Source organism: Sparus aurata, chromosome 10, assembly GCF_900880675.1.
Source record: "Sparus aurata chromosome 10, fSpaAur1.1, whole genome shotgun sequence".
NCBI lineage: Eukaryota > Metazoa > Chordata > Actinopteri > Spariformes > Sparidae > Sparus > Sparus aurata.
The window spans coordinates 1,278,754-1,290,761 of record NC_044196.1 but is presented as its reverse complement, the minus strand read 5'-3'; the positions used below and the strand labels follow the sequence as shown (position 1 = coordinate 1,290,761).

The window sequence follows — 12,008 nt, the reverse complement described above, 5'->3', positions numbered from 1 at the left end:
CATCAGATTCTGTGAGGACACCAACATGCAAGCCCGGACTGTGCACTGCTTCTCCAACAACAAGCCCTGGATCACCAGTGACCTGAAGGCACTTCTGAACAAGGAGAAGATGGCTTTCAGGTCTGGAGTCAGAGAGGAGCAGAGGAAAGTGCAGCACGAGAGAGATGCTGAGGACATGTAAGGACAACTACAGGAGGAAGCTGGAGGCCAAACCAGTGGCGGTTCAACTCGGAAAAAAGATAAATCCCTCATTCAGACAAAACAGTGTTCACAATTTCAGCAATTTTGATGGGGTAGTAAATTGCTGAGACACTTTATTTCTGCCTTTCCTTTCAAAACAAAGTAATTGCAAGAAATCCGTCGTTGTATTATTGATTGTCGGGGGGCCACAGGGGGGTCCAGACTCGTAGTTACAGGGGCAATGGCCCCTGTTGGCCCCCCCCTAGAACCGCCCCTGGGCCAAACTCCAACAGAACAGTGTGAGAGATGTGTGGACGGGAATGAAGAACATCACAGGGATGAAGGGGAAAGACAGGCAGACATCAGGGAGCCTGGAGAGAGCTAACCAGTTCAACCAGTTCTTTAACAGGTTTAGCTCACCTCCTGCCAAACCTCCGACACCCCCAGCCCCCCACACACCCACACTGTCCCAAATGGCTCAACCCTTCCCCCAGCACTCTCCTGTGCAGCGTCTCCCCATCTGCTCCCCCTCCTCCTCCTTCTCCTCCACTGAAGACATCTGCATCAACCCCCGCCCAACAGTGACTACAGGCCAGGTAAGCTGTGCCAGCCAGCTTTCTCCTGTACTGGGACATCTGTACAACCTGAGTCTGAGTCAGGAGAAGGTCCCGACACTGTGGAAAAAGTCCTGCCTGGTTCCAGTCACCAAGAAGTCGAGGCCATCCGACCTGGCAGACTACAGACTGGTCGCTCTGACATCTCATGTGATGAAGGTGCTGGAGAGACCGGTCTTAGCCCAGCTGAGGCCACAGGTGAGGACGTTTCTGGACCCTTTGCAATTTGCCTATCAGCCCCATTTAGGAGTCGATGATGCTGTCATCTACCTGCTGCAACGAGCCTATATGCATCTGGATGGTGGAGGAATCACTGTGAGGATCACATTCTTTGATTTCTCCAGTGCTTTCAACACCATTCAGCCTCTGCTACTGGGTGAGAAGCTGCAGGTGATGGGTGTAGACGACACAATGATCTCCTGGATTACTGACTACCTGACAGGCAGGCCACAGTTTGTCCGTCTGGCTAGTGTTCTGTCTGATATGGTGGTCAGTGATACAGGAGCTTCACAGGGAACTGTGCTTTTGCCATTCCTCTTCACCTTATACACCACTGACTTTCAGCACAATTCTGAGTCATGTCACCTGCAGAAATTTTCTGACGACTCAGCTGTTGTTGGGTGTATAAGGGAAGGAGAGGAGGGTGAGTACAGGACACTGGTAGACGGCTTTGTAGAGTGGGCCGAACAGAATCACCTGAGGCTGAATGTCTACAATACCAAAGAGATGGTGTTCGACTTCAGGAAGAAGAAGATGCCTTCATAGCCAATACTGATCAGAGGGGAGGTGGTGGAAGAGGTGGAGGACTACAAATACCTGGGGGTGGTGATGGACAACAGACTGGACTGGAAATCTAATACAGAGGCTGTTTACAAGAAGGGGATGACTCTATTTTCTGAGGAAGCTGAGATCCTTCAACGTGTGCAGCAAGATGTTGGAGATCTTTCACCAGTCTGTTGTTGCCAGCATAATTTTCTTTGCTGCTGTGTGTTGGAGCAGCAGCATCAGAGCCAGCGACACTAACAGAAGGCTGGCTCTGTACTTGGTCTCAGGTTGGAGTCTTTTGAGACCGTGGTGGAGAGGAGAACGCTGAACAAACTGTTATCCATCATGAACAATGATCAGCAGCCTCTCCATCACACAGTAGACAGACAGCGGAGCATCTTCTCTCACAGACTGCTGCATCTCCGCTGTTGAAGGGACAGATACAGGAAATCTTTCCTGCCACATGCCATCACACTGTACAACAACAGCTAAAACTCTGGTCATAACACAAAGTCTCTACGCACTTTGGTTTTATTCAATCTGTTCACCCAACCTTATATTTTATCTTGCACTACAATTACTCTGCTTATTTATACACTTTTATACATTTTGCACATTTCGTATATTACTTTTTTCTATTGCTATTTAATATGTCAAGGTACTTCCTTTTATTTTATTGTGTTGTTATTGTCTCTGTGTATAATGCTGCTGCTACACCGGAATTTCCCAGCTTGGAATCAATAAAGTCTGTCTATCTATCTATCTATCTATCTATCTATCTTACACAATAAAACACCAAAGCTAATCACTACTGCATCCCGTCATCCCTCCTGCACAGGCAGCCAACACATACTATCACTAAAAGGCTCCTTGTTCCAGTTCCTAAATGATCTGAATGGCCGTTCAGTGGAGCTCAAGGTACGACCATCACATTGTTTTCATTTGAGGCTCTGGTTTTAAACCATCTTCATCAAGTAGTAACGTCCTCGTCCAGGGAACAGGCTTTCACCTGGTGGTCATCTACAGACCTCTGACTCCCAGTTACTAGAAGAGTTTTCTGAATCTCTTGCAGAACTTATGACTCGTTCAGATCAGATCCTAATTATTGAGGATTTTATATCCATTTAAAAGCCTTCTGAAGCCTTCTGACCCTCTAAGTGAAGCTTTTCTTGGACTTCTTGATATTTCTGGCTTCATTCAGCTTGTTCATGAACAGACTCAGTCCAGTGGAAACTCTCTTATTTGGTGACAATTTTATTCTATTTTCGAATTTTAGCAGCACTTTCCACTCCATTTTATACATGTTGAGGTCATTATTGTGGTAATTAGGAAGTAATTCCTTAAAAAAAAACTTCAGCTTCTGCTGAAACCTCTGCTGGAAAGACAGAATAGAGGAAGAGTTCAGAGGTCTGAGGACGGGATTGAATCATCACAGTGTTTGTTGATTAAACAAAGACAGATAAACTTCTTTCACAGGTGTCTTTCAGCTCAGAGGAATCTTCAGAATTACAAATGCTTGAACACAAGAAAGTCATTTGGTTGTTTGTGAATTTAATATGCGATGAACTGTCTCCACAACAGGACCTCTGATTTACATCCAAACACAACTTCAACATATTTGAATAGAACAAATTCAGTTTCCTCAACAACTCAAACACTGAACAAAACACAAAAAAAACCATCAGAACATTCAACATTTAACTCACACCGTGTTCGTTGAACGCTTTTATGTTTCTTGTTTCAGACTTCCCGCTTTCAGTTCGGATCTAAAAACACTTTTGCAATACACAGTAACTGGAAACATGTTTGTTTCTCATGGAACAACAATATCCAACTTCCTATATCAGCTTCTGTTTCCATCTGTTCAGTTGAACCCATAAGTTTGGTTATGATGAAGCTGTGACGTGTTACAACGATCAGACTTGTGTTTAATGTGCCACGTCGGGTGAATGTTTTCTCACAACGGCTGCAACAAAAGAATGTCTCTCCTGTGTGCACGGCCATGTGTTGGATCATACTACTATTATGTTGGGAATCAATTGGGTATTAATTGATTATTGATTATTAATTAAATTGTTATTGTTTACTAATTAAATTGTTATGGTTTATTCATGAAACATGGGTTACATAGGTTACTATGATTCATTAAGGAACAAGGGCACCATCCTGAAGTCAGAGATCATTAATCAAATGATTTGCTTCTAGTCTCAAAGCCTGAAGTTTGTAAAGAATTGTTAAGATTATGAAAATATTAATAATTACATAAGGTGGAAGGTGTGAATCCGAACACTGACCGTCTCCACCTGCTGTTATTATAATATGGGAATGTACAAAATAATAACAGATGCTGCTCAGTTAAAATCAACAGTGTTTATTAAAGCTTTCTCCAAAACGCCTTAACAAACAACAGTTCAAACAAAGTTCAAACAACAGTTGAACACAAAGAAATAAGATAGAGAAATAAGTAGATCAATCTACTGATTTTATCTTAATTTAAAAATGCGGTCAGAATTTTCCCGGTGGATTTTGGTACTCTGCTCATGCACGTGAGGTGAATTTGAAGGGATAATACCCACAGTTCCAGAAAAAGTAGTCGCGCGACAGGAGGATTCTGCTTCTGAAGTCAATTATAATTTAGCTCATTGTGACTAGCGTGTCCCCTCCGACTGGAAACTCCAACTTGTTTTGGATCTGAGCGCGGGATCAGCTGAAAAGTCCTAACAGCTGATGAAGGCTGGCTGCTATCACACAGTGGGACCAATCAGATGGAAGGACCGGACCTCGGTGGTTCCGTCTCCTTCTGAAGATATTTTCTTCCCTCTACAGGCGGTGAGGAACGACTGGGTTGTGCAGTGATCCTGTATGGATCCAAAATGATAATGAAAACTATTCTAACAAAAAACGAAAGTAAATTAAAAAAAAAAAAAAAACTGCCACTTTAAGCAATGGGGAATGGGTCAAAGTGTAGTAGTGTCTTGAATTACACCTTTTGGCCGTTGGCTCAGTTTCATTGTTCTTACATTCCTCAGGTAGTAGTTATGCTTTTGATTTCCCATACAGGCCATCTCCTTTGTTTGAGCCATGTGCCATGAGGCCCAAAGCTTATGGCAAAATGTATTATTCAATTAAATACCACACTGAGAGCAAATACATGTTTTATCTCCTGTGTGAATCCTGCTGTGTGTGATAACATGTTGCTCTTGGCGGAATCTTTCACATCATTCACCACAACTAAATGTTTTCTCTCCTGTGTGAATCTTTGTGTGTGTGATAAGACCTTGCTTATGGACGAATCTTTTACCACATTCACCACAACTAAATGGTTTCTCTCCTGTGTGAATCTTTGTGTGTGCGATAAGACCTTGCTTATGGATGAATCTTTTACCACATGCACCACAACTAAATGGTTTCTCTCCTGTGTGAATCTTTGTGTGTGTGATAAGATCGTGCTTTCGAATGAATCTTTTACCACATTCGCCACAACTAAATGGTTTCTCTCCTGTGTGAATCTTTGTGTGTGTGATAAGACCTTGCTTATGGATGAATCTTTTACCACATTCATCACAACAAAATGGTTTCTCTCCTGTGTGAATCATTGTGTGTGCGATAAGATCGTGCTTTCGAATGAATCTTTTACCACATTTGCCACAACTGAAAGGTTTCTCTCCTGTGTGAATCTTTGTGTGTGTGATAAGACTGTGCTTTTGGATGAATCTCTGACCACATTCACCACAACCGAACGGCTTTTCTCCTGTGTGACTCTTTGTGTGTCTGAAAAGATCGTGCTTTCGGATGAATCTTTTACCACATTCACCACAACTAAATGGTTTCTCTCCTGTGTGAATCTTTGTGTGTGTGATAAGATGTTGCTTTCGGATGAATTTCTTACCACATTCACCACAACTGAATGGTTTCTCTCCTGTGTGAATCTTTGTGTGTGTGATAAGACTGTGCTTTTGGGTGAATCTTTGACCACATTCACCACAACCAAACAGTTTCTCTCCTGTGTGACTCCTTGAGTGTGTGATAAGACCTTGCTTATGGATGAATCTTTTACCACATTCACCACAACTGAACGGTTTCTCTCCTGTGTAACTCTTAGTGTGTGTGATAAGATGTTGCCTTTGGATGAATCTTTTATCACATTCACCACAACTAAATGGTTTCTCTCTTGTATGAATCCCCTTACATATAATCAGTTTTGAGTTTTTGCTAGATCTTTCACAGTCAGAGGAAGTAAACTGTTCCTTGTCAGTACCACATCCTACACCACTTACAGGGACTTCAATGTTTTTCTGAGAGTTTAAACTTGACTGAGGTTCTTTGGTCTCACTCCAAACATCATAATTGTCTTCAACCTCAGGTTCAGGAGAGTCTTCTGTCTTAGGTTCAGGAGAGACTTCAGCCTCAGGTTCAGGAGAGACTTCAGCCTCAGGTTCAGGAGAGACTTCAGCCTCAGGTTCAGGAGGGTCTTCAGCGTCAGATTCAGGAGAGTCTTCAGCCTCAAGTTTTGGAGAGTATTCAGCCTCAGGTTCAGGCGAGTCTTCAGCGTCAGATTCAGGAGAGTCTTCAGCCTCAGGTTTTGGAGAGTCTTCAGCCTCAGGTTCAGGAGGGTCCTCTGTCTCAGGTCCAGGAAGATTTTCAGCCTCAGGTTCAGGAGAGTCTTCAGCCTCAGGTTCAGGAGAGTCTTCTGGCCTGTCTTCAGGCCCTGATTGTAAACATCTGTCTGGAACTGAGTTCCTGGCTGGTTCTGGTCCACCACAGTCCTGTCCATCAGCTTCTGTTTCCATCTCTTCAGTTTGTCTTTGATGAAGCTGCGAGGATTGAGGTTTCTCTTCATCATCATCTTCATGCTTCACAGGAACAAGAGTGAATGTGAAGTCAGTGATATCAGCTTCCTCCTGATTAGTCCACAGTTCCTCCTGTTCATCTTTAATGTGTGGGAGCTCTGGGTCCTGCTGGTCCAGACTGGAGCTCCACTCCTGCTGCTCAGGAGAAACCTTTTTCTGACCAAACAACAGCTGCTGGACATCTGCAGGACACAGGAGACAAAAAGACAAACACAGACAGAAAGGTTGAAATCAGGTTGATGTTTATCCAAATACTAGAGCGGAACAGGTAAACCCACATTGTTCCACTGAACATCATGAGAAATGACAAATCTTAATGAATTCAAACAGTGCGAAAGTGTAATACATCGTAGCGGTGTGTTCAAAGCAACTTTTGTGCCGAACGGGTCTGACAAGAGGCAACAGAGTGGTCGGATAAGGCAGTTGGACATCTGGGCGGTGTGTGGGGGCCTTAACAGGTGTGTTACTAACAATAGATCTGTCTTGCCATTGTTGAGGAAATCATTCAAGTCCTGTTGAGCAGTTTGCTTCGGTGATGTGTTTTATTCAAAGAATACCGGTAAACTGGTGGACTGACAGGCACAGAGCAGAGCCGCTGAGTGGACCCAGAGCAATTGAAACCATCTAATACAGTAAGAACAAAGAACAAGGAAGGGCAGATTCAAACAAAAGGCAAAGGGAGGGCGTCTGTATTTTGGAGAGTGTGAACGGCAGGGTGGGGGGAAGGTGTGGGGGCACATTTAACATAGTGATCAAGGTCCAGACGTCCTGAGATCAACTAAGGCCCCATCCAGACGACAACGCTCTTTTGCGAAAACGCACATGTATTGCATGTATCGACCGCCCATACGGATCCTGAAAACGCAGCACCTGAAAACTCACTTTTTTGAAAACGGGTCTCAGGGTGGAGAAATCCGAAAACGCAGCCCACACGTTCTCCACTGGACGCTGAATCCGCATACTTTACAAAACGACGACGCTATAGCCCCACCCCACGACGTCTCATAACAACAACAACAATGGCGGACTACATGCTTGTGTTCGTGCTGCAGACTGAGCCTTTTTTGCAACTTACTCGCCTTGTAGTTGAGTATGAGTCGCAGCAGCAGTTTGACCTCATTACCGGTCCATACAAATGATTCTGGTTTCCTTGCACTAGCCTTTTTCATCTTCTTCTTGTTGTGTACGGTTTCTCCGTCTACTGTCTGTTTGTTTACAGCACGCAAGCTTAATGCGCATGCTCTGTGTCTTCTTCTCCGTTTTTGGTTAATGTCAAGCGTAACCTATAGGCTGGAATATGAACTACAGCGTTTTCGGTCGTTTTCAGTGGATCCTTGTGGACGCAAATATTCTTGAAACAATGCAGAGGAAGACGGAGAAAAAAAGATCGCTTTCGCCTGTCTGGACGGCCCCTTAGGTCTGGAGGCCAAAGCGCTCTTTCCAAACGTCATTTCAGATGTCTATTTTTTTCCTCATTGACTATGGACAAAATGTTTATTTACAATGTTTTGGAATAGGGGTGGGTATTGGCAAGAACCTCACGATACGATACGTATCACGATATTGCGATATAAATAAAGATGAAAACACAAGTACCTGTATATGTACATGATATTGATGAGAGAACAAATTGAGTCAAAACTATTTCATTCAAAACAGCCTCTCCATTTTATTAATTCCCATGAAATTTCCGGGCAGTAATATTCTCTCTGTCGAGCTTGTGGCTCTTGCTATCTCTCTTAATTTTGAAGCCAAAGTGCTACCAAACGTCAACTTTAAATTGCGGAGGCATTGTTAACTTGCCATCCATTTTGTTAAGACCTCAGCCACTCTCTCTACTACAGAAATACACCTGGTGCACAACAGAGTTGCTCTTCAGCGATATATCGATATTTGGAGTTGAAAAATCGATATTGTATTGGGCAGCAAAGTATCGCGATTTATTGTCGTATCGATATTTTTGCCCACCCCTATTTTGGAATCTTTATTTTAAATGCAAAAGAGAATAGCTCTCGTTGTTTAGGTGCTCATACAGTGAGAATCAGATGACAGAGTTAGAAATAATATCACTCCTATGCTCACATGTTTGTACTGAAGAATAGAGAACAAGATTCCTTAATTACTGTATCTGCTTGGGTGCAGATGCTTTTCTGCTTGCTCTCGCGTCTGCTTGCTTTTTATCCCCACTGTTATTCTTTTTCTTCACTGAGAGATTACAGGCAGCAACTCCTGGATATTTAGAAACCACTGGGACTACAATTGATTGGATTCTGCTGCCTATTTCACATTTTTTTCAGAACTCAGTACTTTCAGAACGAGGCCTACGAAGTAGCACAAGCCTATTAGCAGCTAATGCTTACTAGTATCAAAATGCCTCCCTTCACCGTGGACGACTTGCTGTGCTGGAAACCAAGATCCACCAGGTAGAAGTAAATGTGGAAGTGAATGGACTATATGGCACGAAACTACTCTCCCATGGAATCAAAACAGCAGACAAGAACCTGCTAACACACGGCTAATTAGCCAAGACAATGACTCGACAAAACAGCAGGGCTGTGGACTGGATAATAAAGGAACATTCTTCCTTGCTGGAATATTCTTAGTGCAAAGCCTAAAGATAAATCGTTTTTCAAGTCCTGACATGGCTGAGGACCCCTCCATACGTGTGATCGGCAAAGGACAAAAAAGCAGGAAAATATATGGCTCCACTACGTCTCTCTTTACATTTATTTTGTTCGTTGTTGTCTTCAGCTAAGAAAGAAATAGTTCGCCCTAAACGTTCAAAATTCTAAGAACAGTCAGTGTTTCCCCTAGATGGTGACTGCTGGTGGGATTAAAAAATAAATAAATAAATAAAAAATCATTTTCAGAATCAGAATCCAAGACATGAGAAAAAATAGCGCAGAACTGGACATTGCTGCTTGAAAATATGTTAACCACTTGAGCATTAGACAACTTTTTACCATTATATTCTTTATTATCACAGATTTTTATGGAAAGAGAATCTGTTTCAGAAGTCTGTGGGTCACATGACATGAAACTTATTGAGAAATCAAAATTAAAAAATTTAAATTTAAATTTCTGCATATTAATATTAATATAAGATAGAGGAAGCACTAAAATACAATAACAATAGCTGTGTCTCATTTGTCCACTTTACTGATACAATGTGCTGCTGGATTGGAGTCCCTGGGTCACATAACATGGAAGATATCGAAAAAACAATGCAATTATTTTCAATTTTTAAGAAATTTAATGACGGTGCCCAAATCAGTCTCCAGTCATTCAGCGAGGCTCTGGGACGTGAGCTGACCTTCCACCTGCTGCTAACACTGGGTGAACCTCAGTAAAGTCGCGGCTGGACCCGAGTGAATATCCAACCTGAAACTAACTTCAACCCGGCTGCACCCTGTTGCAGCCTTTGAATAGGATGACGAGGATTTAAGATAACTTGGGGTGTAGTGCTTTCACTGTGTGCAACTTAAATTCGTCATTCGCCCTTGAAATTAAAAAAATATCAAAAATCAAAAGTCACGTCTTTTTTTTTTTTTGCAGCAGTGGCACTGAAAATCCAGCAATGAATACAGGAGAAACAATGACACATGAGATAACCTTCCGCAACGTTTGCAGGCTCTTTGGTGGAGCTCTGCTTTCAGTTAAGTTCCCGCGTGACAAATAAATGGATCACTTGCAGTGTGACATGAAGACATAAATCAGAGGCACAAAAAACGTTGACAGCGGTGTTCGGTCATTATGTTTACCAATACCTGATCCGTGCCTTACATTAAATGTTTTAGTAGTTTGTATGTGCCTGTAAAGCACTTTGCGTTGCCTTGTTTCTGAATTGTGTTATACAAGTAAACTTGCCTTGCCTTACAATAACATTGAAATTTATTTTATATGAGTCTTTTCTGAAAGCTAAAGGAAAATACTCTCGAGCTGGAGATCTGAATGATTGCAGTTGCGTCACACTGTGGATAACGACTGTGTGTTGCTGATGTTTGGACCAGCAAAGAGAACCTTTGTACCGGCTTTGTTACATTCAAAAGGAACCAGACTGAGAGCAAGTCCTGTGTGGCCGTGCTGTCCTTCCTGGACCACAGACACAAAGAGGAAACATCCACCACAGAACCACCTCAGAACCACCTCAAACAGAACCCGTCACATATACAAAAGTTATATCTAATCTAATCTATTGATAAAAATGCTGATTTCCCAGTAAAACAGCAACTGAAAGTAGAAAAAGCACTAAAGTCCAATACAAAGAGATATGTCTCACTCAACCAGAATCTGGACACAGTTCGGCTCTGGTTCTGAGTCAATGGGTCACATGACCCGGAAGCTATTGAGCAAAGATGCAGATTTGTGTCGGTGCCGACAGTGAAGAAGGAGGAGAACGAACCTGCTCTGTGTAACCGAAGCTGAGGCGTTAAAGCAGAGTCCAGTAGGTTCCGGTGTCGCTGGTTCTGCTCTGTGGACCGACACAGTTCCTCCTCGTACTCTGCTATCGTCCTTTCAAACAGCGCACATATCTCCTCAGCAGCCGCAGTCAGTCGCTGCTTCACCAACGATCTCAGAATCTGGACTTTAGACATTTTCACACAGTCACACTGTTTACAGCTAGCATGCTAAGCTAACGTGTGTATACTTGTATCTGGCGGGAGATGAGTCTGAGAGCAAACAGCACAAAGTCCATCACACACGTTCATCCAGACTGTCACTACGTCACTACCGTGGACGGCTCATCTCTAATCGATCATCAATAATCACAAGAAAAGCGATCTGAGCGGCAGGAGAGTCCACGAGACTCCAGGAGAGTCCGGCTGCAGAGCTCCACTGCGGGGTCTCTTCCGGTCCTCCAGCATTAGGCCGGGAAGTACGCGCAAGAAACTTCAAAATAAAATCATGCACACACTTCCGGTGGAAGCGCTAGTGTCGCGATTTTGTCGCTGAGTTATTAAATGAATCAACATTATGTTAAAAACAACATGTTTATCTTGCTACTTATGTCTACGTAGTATGTGACGTCAGTAGGCTTATCTGCATCAGTGTAGCAACATATCGATTCAGTACGTCATCAACATTAATTCCGTCAGCATAAACTGCGTCCATGTAGCTTAGTGACGTCAGTTCATATAAAACCATTAGGCTTGTTGAGCCTAAAGCCTCTCTTCCTGTCTTTAACAAAAACACACTTTTCATACATGATTGACCTTGAAAGAGTGTAACAGTAGTTTAGTACAAACATCTGAATTTAATATGGAAAATGTATTTCATGACACAAGAAGCTCGTGTATCTGCTTTTACTGTAAACCTGAAGATCTTTTGAAGAGATGAAGCTATATATTTAAACTCTGCAAGTGACCTCAGCGCACATGTGGAGGGCAGGAGTAGTTACTCAAAACCACATCAACATATAAAAAGAATTAGCCTCTGCTTTTTATATTTCATGTACAATATTTATCATGTTAAATACAATATTTTATTGTGTGATATTTCTGTGTATGGTTTCATCTAACTCTTATACATAATACACCTGAGGGTCTTCAGAAGACATACAGGCCAATCAAATGTTTTACTATGATTAAATATATAACAG

At 42.6% G+C, this 12,008-nt stretch overlaps 1 protein-coding gene and 1 pseudogene across 2 annotated transcripts in view; one reads left to right on the top strand and one right to left on the bottom strand.

The window, feature by feature from the left end:
* Window positions 1-11,240, bottom strand: part of LOC115590091 (zinc finger protein 420-like) — a 134,840-nt pseudogene extending 123,600 nt beyond the window's left edge.
* LOC115590038 (Fc receptor-like protein 5) overlaps window positions 1-12,008 on the top strand; it is a 435,016-nt gene that overhangs the window by 35,236 nt on the left and 387,772 nt on the right. The window lies entirely within an intron of this gene.